The 16,122-nt window shown below is 51.0% G+C and overlaps 1 long non-coding RNA gene across 3 annotated transcripts; it reads left to right on the forward strand.

Annotated features, from left to right (window-relative positions):
• The first annotated feature begins 2,404 nt into the window (after positions 1–2,404).
• Positions 2,405–16,107, forward strand: LOC139178260 (uncharacterized). Of its 3 annotated transcripts, none has more exons than XR_011562716.1 (5): positions 2,405–9,358; positions 9,451–9,989; positions 10,383–10,808; positions 10,890–13,801; positions 15,267–16,107. It is a non-coding gene; the product is annotated as an uncharacterized lncRNA (long non-coding RNA). The 3 variants fall into 3 exon arrangements; XR_011562715.1 differs by having other exon boundaries at positions 9,451–9,567; positions 9,915–9,989; positions 10,383–13,801; XR_011562714.1 differs by having other exon boundaries at positions 10,383–13,801.
• Positions 16,108–16,122: the final 15 nt, after the last annotated feature.

Here is a 16,122-nt window from a genome sequence, read left to right on the forward strand (position 1 = left end):
TTATGTAACCTATAAAACAATCATAATTTAAACCTCACTCTAAGAGTTTATAACATTTATCTATTTTTTTGCCTTTGTTATATTGATTAGAACTTTTTGAACAGTATAAACTAATATTGAAGAAGTAAACCTTTTTCTTTATTTCTCATTTTCTGTTAAATATGATGTTGCTTGTCTCTGGATTCGAGGTATTTTTCTCATTTTCTTTTTGCCCACTTGATGACTTTGGACTGAGAGGTTTTTGGAAACTGTGCTTCTATTTCCCCATCTTTGGATGCTATTTTATTCCTAATGTAAATGTTCGTGAGTGTCATTGCTATGGATGGTACCTTCTGTCTCTGAGAGGTGTTTTTCATCAACCTATATAATGACTGTGCTCTTGGGTACTTGAAATTCAGAAGCACTTCTGCTTCATTTTCATTTGTTTTCCTGAGTCTGGTAACCCTGCTTTCTCATATAATTGTTTCTGAAAGTCTGTATTCAAGGCAAAGTGTTGTTTGAAAGTTGAATCAGAGACTTGTGTGTTCCAAAGAATTCTGCTCCTCGAGAGCTCAACATTCTGTACCTTTCCAGGCAATTTCTAGCATTCCATGGATGTTCTTTAATTTTATTTTTTCCAAACACATAGTTGACTGCCTTAAATTCAATTATTGAAACTTAGGACTGGCCATATTGGGTTCGCCTAAGGATTTCCGTGTTTGTCTTAATTTCTTAAGTACATATGAGATCTGTACTCTTACCACTGATATCACTGATTTTCTTTTTTCCATTTTCCACTTATTTTTATAAAACAATAAGAGCAAAATGTAACTAAATACTGGTTTTCAACGGCAGCCAAGCCTTTTATTCAGTCCAAATATTACCCAGAAGCCCAATAAGTAAAATAGATCAGATCAAAGCTGCCCTGTTTGGAGCTGGATGGAGACCTTGAGCTGTGGGCACCATCCTGACAGTGGTGGGGGTCTCAAGCACCCCTAAAATACCATTTGAAAACCTGCACAATGAATCATTTAAGGAATTGCACAAATAAGTTGAGCAAATTGCTGTATATGCAAAACTGAGGATGCTGCCGACAGGAAGCTGATTGCTGGCCGTCGGCTGCTGTATGAATTCCGTGGTTTTTTCAGATGTCATTGCATGATTGTGTGGGCTGCCTGAGAGTCAAATGCATGAAAATGGATGCCCATTCCTTGGGTTTGATTATTTTTTCAATTTGTTGAATGTGTGCTTCAAATAGACAACATAGAGTTGGCTTTGAGGATTTTTGACTTGAGTTGGAAACTCCTTTTAAGGGTGTATAACTCACATTTGTTTTCTGGATTTTCTTGTTTTAACTTCAGAAAATTGCACTTAAGGCTTGTTTTCTTTTTTCACCCTGAGTTTCTTTCCTGCTGTCTTATATACACCACGTTTTTCTTGGGCTTCAGTGGTCGCTCGGTTGCAAAGAATCCACCTGCAGTGCAGGAGAGGCAGGTTCGATCCCTGGGTCGGGAAGATCCCCTGGAGGAGGGCATGGGAACTCACTCCAGTATCTTTCCTGGAAAATCCCATGGACAGAGGAGCCTGGAGGGCTACAGTCTATGGGGTCACAAAAGAGTCAGACATGACCTAGTGACTCAACAACAACAACGTTTTTCTTAAAATTGTTTTTTGATGATTCAAAAAGTATACAATCAGTTTCTAAGTCTATTAGTGCTTACACCTCAGTTTTGTTTGTTTGCTTGTTTTTTAAACAGCTTACATCTAAGTTTCTCTACAGTAAAAATGAAATAGTTTTTTTTTTTTAAGTGAAATGATTTTGTGCTCCCTCTGCCCTCTGTGTAATTATTAAGTTGAGGATGTATCTGTTTCTTCCCCTTCCTCTTGTGTATCCCCTCCCAAATACTAAGAGGTGAGTGGGTCTTTTCACCATCTCCTCTGCTTGCCTTCCCCGCCCGCTTCCCCTCCTCTTTGGGAGGAACACGGTGCTTTCTGTGTCCGGGCCATCCTGCAGGAGCTGAAACCCTGTCCTGTTTCTGGACTCAAAATCCTCGCCGCAGTGCTGCTCCGTCATCACGCGTCACTCTGCGGATTGTGTCTGTCTCTCTCCCATCCTGTGAGCTCCCAGGAGGCAGGAACACAGAAATCGCTCCAGGGCCGCCTTGGGCTCCTCATGGGACTGATGTTGGCACATGTGTGTTCATGGCTGTGTGTCTGCAAGGACATCAATGAACAGGTGAATTAGTGGGGGAGTAGATGTGTGTGAGGGGGTGAGTTTGTGAGACGGAATACGCGAGTGGATGGGTGGGTCGATGTGCCCTTGAAAGAGTGGGTGAGCCAGTAGACGTGCAAGGGAGTGGAGTGATGCCTGGGGTCTGGGGAAGTGAGAAGAGCCACCCTCTGGGGTCTGGGGGGGGGAGGGAAAGGTGGGCTTCCCTGTGTCTCTAGTGGTCCAGGATGCCAGTGGAGTGGCATGTCACTTTATCCAGGACAAGGGTACTTTCTGGGTCCATCTTTGCTACTCAGAGTTGTCCATTCTTTCCTCGCCCACTACTCAGTGGAATATCTGATGCTGGGCCAGTGACCCCCTCCCTGCGTCAGAGGAGCCCCCATACCAAGGAGCGATGTGACTGGCTTCCTCCCCGATCCCGGACACAGAGAACATCAAGGCCATCCAAGAGAACCCCCGTGGCTTCCCCACATCCTCCCCGGCCCCTTGCTTCCCTTTCCCTAGGACCAGTGGAGGAGGTGACCTCCTTCTGGCCCAGCAGCACCTGCCCCAAAGCCTGACTCCATTCTTCAGCTTCTCAGGGGTCTCCCACTGCCCTTTCCAGCCCCCACTTCCTACAGCCTTCCCATGGGCTCCTACCAGGCTGTGATCCTTCGAGTCTAAAAAATCTCGAGCCACCATCTTCTTGGTGGATCCTTCATGTCTCATTTTTGTTTGCTCTCTGACCCTACCTTTCCCCCAGAAGTGCCTCCATTAGGACCGTCGGTGACCCGCATCCGATTGCCGACTCAGCATCTGGACTAGGATTTCTTACCAGCGCTTTGAACTCGGAGTGTTCAGCAGTGAACGCGTGCCCCCGACCCATGCTCGTAGGCGTGCTCCCCAGCCCAGAGGTGTGCTGCCCAGCCCAGAGGCCCTCTCCTGGCTTCTGTGACCAACACTCGCCCAGATGCTTTCCATGGTCTTACCGCTCCCCATTCCCCACCCACACCTGGGACCTTACCACGTCTCTTCCACTCGTCTTCCTAACTTCCCAAACATCCCACTTCCCCCCATGTCCGTGGCTCCTACTCTGTCCAGGGCACCACTCTCTTCTTTGAGCCTCCTGTATTCTTTCTCCCTGCTTCCACTTTTGCCCCCAGCAATTTCTTTTCACATTTGCAAGAGATATCGTATAAAAACGCCAAACTCAAGTTCTTTATCCGTTCTTTTTCTTGGCTTGAGGATAAAACCCGTAATCTTTAAACTTTGCTGTAAGGCTCTAAATGATCTAGACCTCACCTGGCTTGATCTCTGGCACATTTCTGGCTCTCTCACGCTCCATCTGGTCCATGAGACCCCTCTAGTCCACACTGCATCCATGCCTCTGCTTCAGTCTTGCACGGTCCTCTCTGGTTTCTCTTCCTGGCTTAGCTTCCTCATCCTTCATCTTTTACTTTATCCTTCTTCTAAGAAGCTTTCTCTAAAACGGTCAGACCTTCTTCTTACACGTCCCTGGTTTTTCACATTTTGGCCCCTTTTAGTTTTGAAATCAATGCTCTGCGTTAATTATTTCCACATGAGTCTCCTCTGATAGCTTAGAAGCTCCAGGAGGACAGAGATCATGTTTTATTCACAGTTCCAGCAGCTCATGGGTGTTTGATAAACATGAGCTTGTTTCTTTGACCACATGGGCAGGGAGCTGTGGAGCCTGCCCCCTGCAGGGCCAGGGGAAGCAAAGGTTGGAGCTGGAGGGTGGGGTCAGGGCTCAGGGAGCCCAGGGATGAGGATGGGGACAAAGGCTGATGCCTTGAATGCAGTTCCAGGCAGTTTGGTCTTCAGCAGCTGGACTGTGAGCAGGGGGTGCCATGCAGTGGGCATCAAGACTTAATGGGACAGCTGTGCCCCACCGTGCTGCCTGGAGCCGGCCCTACCCTTTCCATGGTGATTACCCGACCTCTCGGCTGTGCCTCCCATTCATCCAAGGTGGCTGTATTGGCAGTTGGGCTATGAGAAGGGATGGAGAGACCCAGGGAAGACCTCAGGGAGGAGGTGGAGGTGTTGAGCAGGATAACGAAGAGCCCATTTCACACCCAGCCCTGCAGCTCAAGTCTACAAGGGTGGTGTGGCATGTGGTGAGGACTGTCAGAGCCTGGGTGAGCTCGCGTAGGTCGTTACCCAGAAGTCAAGGGCCCCCTTTCACACATGAGCTCTGCTCTTAGAGCTTCCCGTTCTGCCATGCAGAGCAAACCACTGCCCATCCCTGTGATTAAGACACCGTTGACCGTGCCATGGCCAAAGCACAGTCAGCGTTGTGTGGTTTGCCTCTTCTCGGTCTTTCCGAGTTGGCGTGGCCTTCCTATGGGAGATGCTAGTTCAGGAGGGAGGCACGTCTTCCATATCAGAACTGCTCCCCCACAATTGAGGGGAGCAGTTTGTGTTCCCCACGTGCCTGCTTCCTAATGCCAAATGGGGCCTCAGAAACCTTAAGCCTGGAAGCGACACCAACTTCAGGGACAAGCCCTGATTCTGGGGTCAGCACCACTCCATGGTTCCTGCAGAGATGGTAGACTATGGAACGTAGGCTTTGTGATTTTTGACCTATGTAACATGGTCCACTAACTCTCAGTATCCAATCCGTCCTCGGAGGGCACCCCGGAGGTGTTGCCAACGTGAGGGAAGAGGACACTGGGTTTAGCCGTGGCCCTACTCTGCGGTCACCCCTGGGGCCCGTGTCTGATGTCCGAATCTTGCAACAAGGCCTTTTAAGTGCATCCTCTGGGGGCTTGTCTGGAGGTGACGCTGCCTGGGGAAGAGACCCTGCTTCCAGCCTCAGGCATGGTCCTTGAAGAGAGATGGCTTGCTTTGTGGCCTGTGCATGAGGAAAGACTGGTGTGACATGGGCCACCACGTCCCAGTAGCCCAGCCAGACTTTGGAGGGCTCCATGGAACCGACACCACCTTCAGGGAGACCCAGCAGCCCAGCTTCCATCACGGTATTGGAGAGATAGTCCCCTATGTTGAAGTTCCTATGTTTGTATGAAAGTCCACCTCTGATCAATATTAAATTCCTCCTCCAAGGTTTTCTGGAGGCAATGCCGAGACTGGGGATGAGATGGAGGTTCTGACCCTAGGGAGTCTGTTGACCAAAATGACATCTGCCTGGTTTACCGAAGATGGCACAGTGGTTACTGCTCAGAGCCCATCTGGCCTGGAACAATCTTGTGGCATATATATATATATTCTTTTTTTCTTTTTTTTTGATGCTCAGAACGAGGGCTCACAACCTGGGCTTCATGTGCCCGGAGACTACTTGCTTGGCCTGCTCAGGAGAACTAGGCAGGTGTTCCTTGTGATGGCGCACATGCCGTCTTCTTTTCATCAATTTGCTCACGACCAGCCCCTCACATGTTCCTCTCTGCCACATGCCATGCCCACCCTCCTGCCATACCCATACCCATCCTCTCAGATCCAACACAGTGCCTGACACCTAGTGGGCATTTGATCGATATTTTTGGAATGATGAAACAGACCATCGTCCACTTCTGCTCGGTGGGACATGCAGCCTTGGAGGGCTTCCTGGAGGAGTTGCCAGCTTTGGGGATAAGCCTCCCGTTCCAGCGCCCGCGCCAGCTCCTGACTGTGGAGACAAGACTCCTAGCCCGTGTGTGCTTGTCGCATGATGTATGTGTTGTAGTCGGCCTGCCCTCTGATTCTCTCCAGCTCTGGAACACTTTCTGGACGTGTCCCCAGCCTCTGTCCTCGGCGTCCCTGTGTGGTACTTGGAGAGATAGTAGACCGTATAGCGTACGCTTTATCTGTGACGTATGTAACACGGTCCACTAACCCTCAGTATCAAATCCATCCTCGAGGCCCCTGGAAGTGACGCCATCTTCAGGGAGGCGCCCTCGGACCCAGCATCAGGCCTCTCCATGACACTCGAAGAGATGGTTTTCTGTATGGCATGTTCTTTTCTGCATGATGCGAAATTACATACTCTCGCTCTTCTTATATCAAGTTCTGCCTCGGGAAATCTCACCGTCTCTGGGGAGTGGATCTTGCTTCTCTTTCGGGATCAGTGCTGCTTGCTCTCTGGCATTCAGTGACAATGATTGACTTCGAAACTCTTGTTTAGTATGACACCATGACCTGCTTCTTCTCAGCATCAAACAGCCGTGAAGAGGTCCCCAGAGACAACTTTGCAGATGCCAGCCTTCCTCCAGCGTCACTGCCATCGTGCGGTACTTGAAGAAATGGTTTACCGTCCCACATACATTCTGAATATGTATGTGGGACGGTAAACCGCTTCTTGGTATCCAGCCCAGCCATCAAAAGCCTCCTGGAGAAAGCCTGAAGTCAAGAGAGGCGACGCTGGTCTCCGCGCCCTCCCCGCTCCATGGTACTTGGCGGAATGGTAGACTGGTAGATGTGTACTTAATCTGTTAATGCTTGCGACGCCGTCTCCTCCTCACTGTCAAATGCAGCCTTCAAGGGCTTCCCTAGGACAATGCTCACCTCTCGGGAGCGATCCCGTTTCCACTGTGGCACACCCCTCGCCCAGGTCCTTGAAGAAACCGTGGCCAGCACGGAGAATGTTCACGCAGGGCTGTGCCACCTTCTGCGTCCCATCAGTCTCAAGGCTATGCTCCACTGACTTCAGGACCACGTGCCCATGTAGAGGCGGATACGGCGCCCACAAGACGATGCCACACCAGGTACTTGAAGAGACACACTGACTCGTATTTTTCATTGACGATGCGTGTACAGTCTATCTTTTTTCCATATCAAGCTTAGTCTTCTCGGGGAAGACGCCTCGGCTCTGGATTCAACACTGAGCCCCCACGAAGATCTGATTGGCCTCAAGTGCTTTCAGACGATGTGCGGTCCACAGGCCCATTTCTTCCCTCATCTCCCACCCAGCCTTGAGGAACTTGCCGAAGATGCTGCCAGCCTGAGAGCCAAGTTGGAGCCCTGGTTCTGGCCCCCACGCCGACCTCACGGTACCTGGAAAGGGTTCCACCACACTGCATGTGTTTGATTAACAGCGTATGTAATGTGGTCTGCTTCTTTTCAGTATCGCGTTCAGCCTCAAAAGTCTCCAGGGAGGTCATGTCCACCTCCGAGACGAGGTATTGGTTCTGGCTCCAGGACTGCTTTGAGATACTTAGAAGAAGTTGACCATGCTTCATACATCTTACTTACAAAGCATGTGACTCAGTCAGCCTTTTCGTAACAGCCACTGCACCTAGGGGGGCTTCCTGTAGGCAGTGCTGAGTATCAGGCATAGTGCTTGTCCCGGCGTCATCTCCACTGTGGGTCCTTGAGGGGTTTCTCTGTGCCGCGTCCACTGCGCCTCTAGCAGACATTGCATAGGGGCCTCTTCTCAGTACTGCATCTGGCCTCTGAGGGCTTCCGGAAGGTGATGCTAAGGAGAGGAAAGAGACGCCGGTTCTGACATCAGCCCTTCCCACGGTACCTGAAAAGATGGTTGACCATAGAACATGCGCTGTCTCTATGTCGTATGTAATGTGGTCCACGTCTTCTCAATATCAAATTCAGTCGCAGAGGGCTTCCCCGAGGCCAAGCCAACTTCGTGGGAGACGCGCTGGTCTGGCTTCAGCACCATTTCGCTGTATGTGGAGAGATGGTCGACCATAAAACGTACGTGTGCTTTATGACGTATGTCACATGGTCCACTAATTCTCAGCATCAGTCAGCCTGAGGGGACTTCCTGGAGGCCACGCCAGCTCGGAAGTAGGTGGTAGGCGCATCCAGCACAGACCACGGGCTTTATTCCCCCAGCCAGCACTCAGCACTCAGTCCCAGCCTTACCGGGCAGCCTGGAGGTGGTAGTAGTGGCTTTGGGCGTGGGTGTGTGTGGTCACGGCCACCCTTGCTAATGGCTGGTAACTCATGATGTAGGTTGCCAGGGCTTCCGGGAGGTGGTCCCAGATGAAGGGAGGCGAGGTGAGGTCGGCTTCCTGGTATTTGAAGACGCGGTTGACCATGGTGTGTACGCTTTATTTATGACGTAGGACACATGGTCTACTTCTTCTCGATATCACATCTTCGCCTTGGAAGACCTTCCTGGAGGTGATCTCAGCTTTGAGGAAGAGCCGCTGCCCCGGTGTCAGCACTGCCGCTGCTTGGTACTTGGAGAGAGGTGGTCCGTGGCGCGTTCGCTTTATTTATGGCGCACATTACACGGTCGACCTCTTTGCAGTATCTAATCCCGCCTTGCGCGCTTTCCTGGAGCTAACCTCTGCGGCGGGTGGGCACACTAGCTCTGCGCTCTTTGCCACTCGGTGGGGTTTGTTTGTGATGCATTTGTCTTGTGTGTGCTGATGACTGTCGCGCGGCAGCCTTCTTCTCAGCAGACCTTGCTGGCTTGGCGGCTTCGAGGGCAGGGCTAACTTGCAGACGAGGAGAATGGCTTCACCACGTGCCTGGGTACATGAGATGGTTGACCAGAGAGCACACGCTTTATTTGTGCCGTTTGTGACCTGGTCCACTAACCCTCAGTATCTAATCCCCTCTTGGAGAACTTCCGGAAGAAGTGTCCACTCTGGGGGAAGGAGACTTTGCGGGATCAGCCGGGCCTCTGCTAGACTCGGAAGAGAACACCGTCAAGGCGTCTGCCACCCACGTGCCAGATACTGCAGACTTGGACTCGTTTTCAGTAGGGGATCTTGTCTTGGAGGGCTTCCCAGCTGTGAGGCCGTCCAAACTCAGGGGAAGGGGCATGCTGTCTGCGCCACCCCAAAGTACTGGAGTGACCAGCTGACCAGGGTGTGTGGACTTTATTGATGACCCAGGTCATACACCTCAGTATCCAGGGAATCCTTGGGGGGAAATTCGGAGGGGGGAACCCACCTTGGCTTGGGGGCATATGTGTCTCTATGGTAACTGAGAAAAGTTTGCCCCGGGGGTGAACCAAAAATGTGACAGCTCTTCTGAGCAGCATCTCTGTAGTCTCAGCAGCCTCTGGCCACAATGCCAGTTTCAGGATGTTGAGGCTGCCACCAGGTGTGCTCCACTGGGGTACTTGGATGGACAGCATGCGCTCAACCAGTGGCTTAAACCAGCACTTCAACCGCCAGAGTCCAGTTCCGTACTCGTAGGACGCCCAGGATTGAAGGTCAAGTCTGGGGAAGAATCACTGGTGTTCTGGTCAGTGTTCATCCATGGTACCTGAAGAGAGGTTTTCTGGGTTTCTGTTTCTTTAATGAGGATGAAACACACCTGGTTAACCTCTTTTCCAGTATCAAATCCCATCTTGAAGGCCTTCCGGTCCAGACCTCAGCTTCCGGGGAAGACGTTTACTGTCGGCTCCTGCCCAGTGGACAGAAATAAGTGGTTGACCACAAAGCCTGTGCCTTGTATGTATGACTCATGTCACCTGTTGTACTAACCATTCGTGTGCAATCCGTATTAACAGGGCTTCTGGGATTGGCTGTCAAGTCTGAGGAAGAACCAGCTCATGTCAGTGTGATTGGTGGTACTTGAGGAGAGGTTTTCTAGGTCTCTGTTTCTTTCATGAGGATGAAACACACCTGGTTAACCTTTTTTCCAGTATCAGATCCCACCTTGGAGGCCTTCTGGTCCAGACCTCAGCCTGTGGGATGGGGTGCTGTACATACGAATAACTTGTTGCCCACAAGCCTGTCCCGTGTTTCTGATTTTAGTTACCTATTCCACTAACCATCAGTATCTTATCCATTCTCAGGAGTACTTCCCAAAGGAATGCCCATGTAGAGAAAGACCATGGTCCCCAAGATAGCTCCATGCCTGGAACACACAGGTAGGTCATCTGTGGTTGCATTTAGCTTGGACTTAGCCCAAAAACCCATGTTGGCGAATGCCTGTTGCATGGCCAGCATGCCCCTCAATCTCTGGTTTATTCCGAAAAGATGTCCTAGACATAATGACATCTTTGGGGAGAAAAACCAGTTCTGAGATCAAGACGAGGCCTTGGCGGTCTCTAGAGTTGGTCTGGGATAGGAGCTGTTTATTTCCAGTAGGAATTCTGGAGTGCATGTACCTCTTTAGGAATGTTCGATGTTACACCAGTTCAGGGAAGGGGGCTTTATCATCAACCCTGGTCCAGGAGAAATGAGCACATAGCTGACCGCAGGCCATGCGCTTTACCCGGGACACACCTGGTTCCTTACCATTGTATCTACTTCATCCTTAGGGGGCAGTGCTGCTGTCGAGGAGGAAGCTGTGTGTCTGGAGGTGGCTCTTTTCTGCGGTCCTCAAGGAGAGGTTTCCTTCAGTATACTCCATCTTTTATGACAAATTATTCACACCAAAGGGCTTCGCCAGTGGCTCAGCTGATAATGAACCCGCCTTCCAATGCAGGAGATAGAAGAGATATAGGTTCAATCCCCGAGTCAAGAAGATCCCCTGGAGATGGAAGTGGCAACCTGCTCCAGTAGTTTTACCTGGAGAATTCCATGGACAGAGGAGCCTGGCAGGCTGCAGCCCATGGGGTCGCAAAGACTTGGACATGACTGAGCATGCACGCGTCAGGGGGCATCCACACCAACCTCTCTTCAGTATCAAATACCAGCTTGAAAGATTTCCTGAACGAGACAAAAGTTGTCAGCTCAAGTCCAGGGTAAGTGAGCCCACACGTCTGTTTCCCTTGCTCTGCGTGGTGTATCTGATGCTGATGCTCCTTTCATATCCTTTCCAGTAGGACTCCATGGAGGTGACGCCAACCTTTGGGGAAGAAAGTGGTTCTTGGTCAGCTCTAAAGCCGGGACACAGAGGTAGGTTGTCTGCATGGTGTTTGTTTCAATGGCAGTAGGCCGTGTCTCAGTTCTGGGCTTTTTCGTGGCAGCTGGGGAAGGGACACGGGTTCTTGAGAAGCCCCAGGTCTTTCCACCTCATCCCCACTTGGTTTGATGAGTGTCAGAACAGTTGTGGTGGTAGCCATAAACAGCAGTGAAGAAAGTGAAAGTGTTAGTGCTCAGTTGTGCCTGACTCTTTGCGACCCCATGGACTGTAGCCCACCAGGCTCCTTCATCCATGGAATTTTCCAGGCAAGAATACTGGCGTGGGTTGCCATTTCCTTCTCCAGGGGAATCTTCCCAATCCATGGTTCAAACCTAGCTGCCTATACTGCAGGCAGCTTCTTTACCATCTGAGCCACCAGGAAAGACTACTAGTCTTTAATATCCTGTTAGCTGATGCCCAAACATTATTCCTTCCACCAGAAAAGAGCCATGAAGGGAAAAAGAGAGAAAGGTGAGGAAGTGGGGTCGTGGCGGGGGCCATCGCCTCTGATGTGTCCAGGGTAGCGGCTGCTGCGTTCTTGCAGGCTGGGCACTCTGGTGGCTCACCACGGATCAGAGACAGATTGTCAGGGTGGAGTTGGGCAGCCTGAGTGGTGACCCTCTTTGTCCTCTGCTCTAAAGGCCAGCTACAGAGAGAGGGGAGGGCACCATTATACCACTTGACAACAGAAAGCCTGGGCTTCTTTTTCTGTGACTTTGAGTCCTAGCTCTCCCAGCCTGTTGGGGTGGGCCTGCCTCCTTAGTGAAATGAAAGTCTGCAGAGATCAATATTCCCCCATCAAAGAATTATGGTCAAAAGGGTTTTGCAGTAAAACAGAAAAGCTAACCCAGATGTGGCACAAACATTTGGCCAACTGACTTCCAGAAATGAAAGTTGTTTTTCTTCCTTAATTCTGCTGAATTAAATGGAAGGCAGTGGAAAGTAGTTAAGTGGTGTTTCATGTGGAAGATGGAGGCCTGGCTCTATTCCCAGCTGTCCCTACCCTGCCTTGGCGCTCACTTTACTTAGGACTAACTTGATATCATGCATCTGTTTTTAGAACCACAGCTTACCTGGAAGATTACCTGGACCCATAGCCGATTCCTTGCAGGGCCTGGGTGTCTGTTCACTGCAGACCACATCTCCGGCCCCTTGACCACAAAATGTGGGATTTATCTGTGAATTTGCTCCTGATAACGTTGACCTTGGGATGCAAACCATTGCTGGGACACTTCCTGAGGCCTGATATATCAATATTTCCAGAAGGAGGTTACAGTGTCCCCATCAAGGAAAGCTCCAATTCCTGGAAAGCAGTTGTAACTAAATGTTCTCTGTACTGGTGGAAAATATTTCACAAGTGACCTCTATGCAGTGTTAAGTCTTAAAGGGTTTCTTGGCTGACCTCTGGAAGCAACCCCAAGACACTCAATTCAGACTCTTCGCTTGTATACGACACATGTCAACTGGTCCATCCGGGGCCACACAGACTCTGGAAAACTTCTCCAGCATCAGCGGAAGGCTGCACGATGTTTTGCTTTTTTTTTTGGTGTGTGTTTTTGACCAGGGCTAATCTTCGATACTTGAAGGAGAGGTTATCCGTGTTGTCTTCTCTTTATTTATGATGAAACATACACGGGAAACCTCTTTTTTAGTATCAAATCCCACCCTGGAGGCACGTCCTGTTCCCGATGCAGCCTTCAGGGAAGGGACGTGGCCAGCTGCACTCTGAGTAGCCGGGGGAAGGCGGACTGTCGGGTGTCGCAGGGACAGCTGCTTGGAAGGGAAGCCACGTTTGGAGAAGGGCCCAGCTTGCTGTGTTGGAGGGAGGCTGCCCCTTGCGGGGTGACTCACGGTGGGTGGTGGCGCCTCAGGGTGGGATCCAGCCAGGATGGCTCTCTGGACACACCAGCCGCTCTCCAGGGTAGCTGAGGGGATGGTAGGCCGGTGACGTGCACTTCATTTACGATGTAGGTCACCCGTTTGACTATCCACCAGCACCCAGTCCATCTGTGGGATGACATCTTGGCGACTTTGGAAAAGATACAGGAGGATGGGGGACCGGTGTGAGTCTGCTGTATGGGAAGAGGGGTTGCCCTCAGGGGCTCCCTCTCCCGCCTTTTAAAAAATAAGTAGAAGCGATCGTCAGTCAATCGTCTCTTCCCAGTCAAACCTCTCCCAGGCGGATGGCTAAGCTGCACTGCAAGCGTTAGGGAGGAGGCCCAGCCCACAGCACAGGTTGAAGACAGGACCTGTGTGTTACCTGCTTCAGGGTCCTGTCTGTCCAGAGTGTGTGCCTGTGTGTGTGTGTGTGTGTGTGTCTATGGCCGATAGTGCTAATGTTGGGAGCACCTTCTTTCGTGACGTCAGCTCTCTTTTGCGGGGTCTGAAAAGAGGCTGTTTGATGAGATTGTCATGTATGAGATGAATATCACATGGTCCATCTCTTTTCAGTAGTAAAACCACCTGGAGGATTTCCCGGATGTGATGCCTGACTCCAGGCAGCACCACTGGTATCTGTGCCGCTGCCAGTGAGCAAGTAGCTGAGGCACCGGCCTCGGTGTGTGCTCACAGGCAGGTTTCAATGTGCGCCTCCTGGATCGTTACCACCTGTAGAACCCAACCTCTCCCTGAGTGCATTTCAAACCCACGTTCATCGCCTGGGGAGGAGGCTTTGCTGTCGTCACTCATCTCTGTGTCTGTTGTTCAGCATTTTTTTGACCTAGGAGGACTCATCCAGGATGGACACTGGTCATTGTCAGATACTGCTTCAGATGCATTCTGGACATGACACCTATGGCAGAGAACACGCCTTGGAGTTCACCATCTGTGAAGGTATGGATGTTGATATCTCACTCAAGACCATATGCTCAGCGTAGCACATGTGTCTCCTGGTCCACTAATTCTGAGTGTCCTTCCCTGGTAGCTCAGCTGGTAAAGAATCCACCAGCAATGCAAGAGACCCTGGTTCAATTCCAGGGTTGGAAAGATCCCCTGGAGAAGGGAACAGCAACCCACTCCAGTGTTCTGGCCTGGAGAATTCCATGGACAGAGGAGCCTGGCGGGCTACAGTCCATGAGGTTGCAAAGAGTCGGACAGGACTGAGAGGCTTTCACTTTTTCCGTACCTAAAACACGTTCTGGACATGAGGCTTGCTCCAGGGGGTGAAGGTGGGACTCACCGTCTGTCACTCTCCTCTTGCACTGCCTGGTGTGTGGGTCTCGCAGCCATGACAGGGCCCTAGAAAGTGAGGGGAAACTCAGAGGCTGCTGAAGACTGAAACTTGCAACAGGCACATCTCTGTCCGTGTCTCACTGGTCAAAGCAAGTCACATAGCCAAGCCCAAAGACACGTGATGGGAGGTCCACGGCACCACGAGGAGGTTACAACGAGGGTGGCATGTGGAGACAGGCAAGGGTGTGCCAGTCATCCACATGGGCCGCCAGAAACTCGGGTTTCATTCACATACCTCCCGTGTCCTGTCTGCATGGGGGCACTTCTGCGAGCTGAAGCAGTCAGCAGTGGCCACACTGCCAGGCCCAAGGTCGTTCCCCTTCCTTTGAGGCAGTGTTGCCCTTGAGCCGTCTTCTGTGTTTTGACAATTGTGAAACGTCCCTTCTGGCACCCGTTTCATGATGACATGTCACCTGATGTGCCAGCGGGACCCATTTGCTCTCAGAAGTGATGCCACGTGGAGAAGCTGAGCTGCTGAACGATCCTGACGTGTGGTGCTTAAGGAGAAGTTGCCCGTGTCTTTTTCGCTTTATATGTGACGAAACATTCGCGGTGCACTTCTTTTTCAGTATCCAATTCAGCCTCGAAGACTTCTTGGTTCCGGTGCCGACCTCATGGAAGGCATGTGGGCACTTGTAGTAGACTCTGGTCAAGATTTTTGCCCCCCGCCTGCCGAATCTTTTTTTCTTCCCCAGTGTCCCCTGATTTCTCTCATGTTTGGGCCCCTGAATCAAACCTTGCCTGAAGCTTGCCCTGCCTTGACGGTTTTCAGTTGTATGAAGCCTCTCTCTCCCTTTATTTTTGGCCAGTTTGAGTTGGGTTTTATCTTACTTGGATATAAACAGATGATACCGTGCTGCTGCAGTGATCCACAAACAAAAACCCTGCATTTATCTTTCAAGGATATATGTCTCTTAGTTCAGCTATCTTCAATGTCCCAAGGTGAAGTCTTGGTGAAAAATGCCTTTTTCTTACGGATTTACTGTGTTTGCACTTCAAAAATGTTGTCCTCTTGGTTTAATTTATGAATGACAAGTAATCCCCAATTCATGTGCTTTGTGTCCAGGGAACACCATTGGCATGGGCCCCTCTCCAAGAGACCTGAAGGACGGTTGGACCCCAGAACATCTCCCCTGCCTCCTTCGCCCGCAGGCTCCTCGCTCCCTGGGAGGACTTCCTGCAAGTGATGCTGACTTTGGAAAAGACATCATTTCTTCATCCCTATTGTCCAGTGGCCCTCTGTGATGGATTTTCTGTATTTGTCACAAGTCATCCTGAACAGACTGCCTTGTAGAACTAGACCATCTCTCAAAGGAACCAGGAGTGTCTGTAAGAAGGGGATGCTGGAATCAGGAGCTTGCCAGGCACCCTAAGGGTGGTCCATGGACAGCAGATGCTGCTTCAGCAGTTTGTCCCACCTAATTTGAGGTCCTTGGCTTCGCATTTCTCAAGAGGATGCCTTGCAGAACCACTGACTCACGGAGGAGATTTTATTTCAGGGTCCCAGACCACCCCATTTCCTCTGAAATGATGCTCCGCTTGACCATTTGCGGACTTGATCACAAACGTACGGAACCTGGCTATACTGATTATTGGATTCTGCCCGTGAGCTCTCCCTGGAATCATGAGTGAGAGAGAGGCTGGGGTTGATTGACTTCATCCATGACGGCCATGTGACCCACCTCCGCCCCGCATCAGCCTCGCCTGTGAGGGCTGCCTGGATGCTGCAGACACGAGCGCCGTCCGCCTCCTCCCAGGTGAGCAGACGCCCCACCGCCTTCAAGCCCCCACTGACTGGATGGTACTGGCCGAGGCCCGGCCGCCGCACCCTGACGCGCAGTGTCCCTTCCACACAGGCGGACCATGGGCTGTGAGCATGTCCGTGCCCATCGGGGCTGACCACTGGTGCCTGGAAAGAAGTT

The sequence above is a fragment of the Bos indicus genome, chromosome 21 (assembly GCF_029378745.1).
Source record: "Bos indicus isolate NIAB-ARS_2022 breed Sahiwal x Tharparkar chromosome 21, NIAB-ARS_B.indTharparkar_mat_pri_1.0, whole genome shotgun sequence".
Lineage (NCBI taxonomy): Eukaryota > Metazoa > Chordata > Mammalia > Artiodactyla > Bovidae > Bos > Bos indicus.